The sequence below is a fragment of the Pangasianodon hypophthalmus genome, chromosome 26, assembly GCF_027358585.1.
Source record: "Pangasianodon hypophthalmus isolate fPanHyp1 chromosome 26, fPanHyp1.pri, whole genome shotgun sequence".
Classification (NCBI taxonomy): Eukaryota; Metazoa; Chordata; class Actinopteri; order Siluriformes; family Pangasiidae; genus Pangasianodon; species Pangasianodon hypophthalmus.
Window position 1 is genome coordinate 11,820,430 of NC_069735.1, and position 2,851 is coordinate 11,823,280.

Genomic DNA, 2,851 nt, shown 5'->3' on the forward strand with positions numbered 1-2,851 from the left:
CCTGCACAGCGGTAGGAACACAAGACCTGTACAGGAACTGTGTAGCTCTCATTTCAGAACTCTTGAGTTCAGTCCATAGGGGCAAGTGGGAAGAGTCTCACCATAAAGCCGTTCAACAAATGCTAATTTTCATTAAGTCCTTTTCACAACTCCTTACATTTTGAATGACCAATGAATTAAAAACAGCTATCTGACAGATATAAGCTGATGTTCCATTAATTTGCTCGTCTTTCTTTTTACAATTATTGTGTAGAAAAGTACCAAATTTAGCTCCGTAGAGTTATTCCTTTGTTCGTGGTGCCTTGTAAGTTTTAATTTGCAAGTTGTAATAACATCATTTCCTACCTTGGGACATTCAAAGTGTGAAATGGAAATTAAACTTTTGTTTGCTCTGCCAGAGCACATAAAGCTCATAAAAGCTACTGCACTTTTACAGTTACAAGCCTGAGTGGCTACTGGTTCTGTTCAACTGTAGTAAACTTTAAACATTTATGCAACATTTGGGATTGAAATTACAGCACAGCAAGAGCGGTGGACAATAGCAAGTAGCAACTTTAATGATAACTCCAATGTTGATGATTACCTTCTCAAAACAATGTATTAGTAATTAGTATGGCCAATGTTACATATTTACCCAAGTATTTTGTCTCTATAATAACCGATCTAAAGCCAATTGCTATAAACTAATTTAAATGTAAAGAAGGGGGACTTTACACTGTTCACAGTGGGAGCGGCCATGTTGTTTTGATGTCACTCCGTAAACAGGGAAGGAAATGGTAGTTGAGAAGACTACCTCAAGTTGACGAGGTGAAATTTCAAGCTGAGAGGGCATTTTCCAGTGAATTACAAGTTGCAGCATCACCTCAAATGCATTATTTTTGCACCTAGTGCTCAAAATTGCAACTAACAGAGTGCTAACAGAGGCCCATTGGGCATCACTGGCCAGAAGTCTGTGGACATACAGTATGCAAGCTATTTCATACAGAAGAGGGCAATTAGCACTTTCCTCTGAGTGTGTTCAGCTGGCCTGTGAAGTACCAATTTGAAAAATTGCATTGGCAGAGCTGCATATGTGAAACCTTGTTAACCCTCCCCCCTCACCTGGTTCATAGCTGTTGGAGGAGATCTAGCTAGTGGGTGGAAATTAGCAATGACTACATAAAAAGTTATTATTTGTGTCCTTCAGCTCCCAAGTGGCGCAGTGTTCGCCCTATCATTGGGAGCTTGAGTTCAAATCCCAACAATGCCACAGCCATCTGCGGCTGGGGGTCCAAAATGGCTGTGCTCTCTGGGTGGGAAGGATGGTGTTACCCTCTCCACTGTCAATCAGAGCAACACTTGCCAAACATGAGCTCATGTATGCTGGATGTACCATGTGCTGGCCTTCACCATCCCTGGCTATTAGCTGCTGTGTGATAGGGGAGAGCTAGCTAGTGATTTGGTTTTGGCAAATGACTAAACTGGAAGAAAATGGGGAAAACTGAAAAAAACTGTATCAGCAGAATAATTTGTGCCATTTCTCATTTACCTCCTGACAAAATCTCCTGTGGTAATTCAACTCCTACATTAGTGATTAACTCAAGTGCTGAATTGCACATATAATGTTGAATTCTGTGGCACGGCCATGAACGGCATAAGCCATGGCACTCTAATTGACACCCCAATGCTAACCTCAGATCACATCTCTGAGAGGTTTATTGCTCTTGTGCAAATTCAGAGACACGAGTCATATCCAGCTTTATATCATCACTGGAATGTATATATTTTGACTAATTCTCCCTATACTGTGTTATTAGAAACTACAGTGCAGCTATGAAGCCAATACAGTAATGTCATTATTGTTATCAAATCTGATACTCCCACCCACCCTTTCTTTCTAGTTTTCTTTCTGTCTCTCTGCTTTTTTAAAATCCCTTTCTCACCACCATCCTGTTTTTATCTCTTCTTCATTTCTCTTCATTTTTTCTATACCTTATGGAACGTCATACATTTCACATGCAATCATAAGTTTGTCTCATGTGACTATGCAAATATGATCAAATGGAAACAAATGAATCTTGCGTTAAAATAATCACATGTGAAAATTAATGTGAACTGTGAAAAATTAAGATGTGAAAACACATGAGTAATTCATAAAAATCACACATAAAAACAACTTGTGTAAAGATCGCATGTGAAAAGCAACAAATTGTGTAAAAATCATGTGAAAATCAAATCATGTGCAAAGATCATGTGAAAATCAACAATTCAGGTGTAAAAATCACATGTGAAAATCAAATCATGTAAAAATCATGTGAAAATCAAATCATGTACAAAAATCATGTGATAATCAACAACTCAGGTGTAAAAATCAGACGTGAAAATCAAATCGTGTAAACATCATGTGAAAATCAACAACTCAGGTGTAAAAATCACATGTGAAAATCAAAACGTGTAAAAACCACACGTGAAAATCAACAACTCATCTGTAAAAATCAAGTGAAAATAAATGAATCATGTAAAAAATGTGAAAATTAAAACATATTTGTGTGAAACTATGTGCACTTTCTAAACAACCAACCAACCAAACAAACAAAAACACGTGTAAATTTCACACGTGAATCATGAGATTATTCACAGTAGAAGTTTATGAGAGGTTCTCTTCAACTTGCCTTCTTCACCCACCCACTTTTTTTTGTCTTTTAATTTTTTTCATTTCTCCATCACTTTGCAAGAACTCAGTGCATTTAAGTTATTTATGTATTTATTTATCATAACAAGTGATATCTCCACAAATCAGTTTCTCGTGCTTGTATGAAGCTGAGACCTCAGGATTACTTACACAAGAGACAGAGAGAGAGAGAGAGAGAGA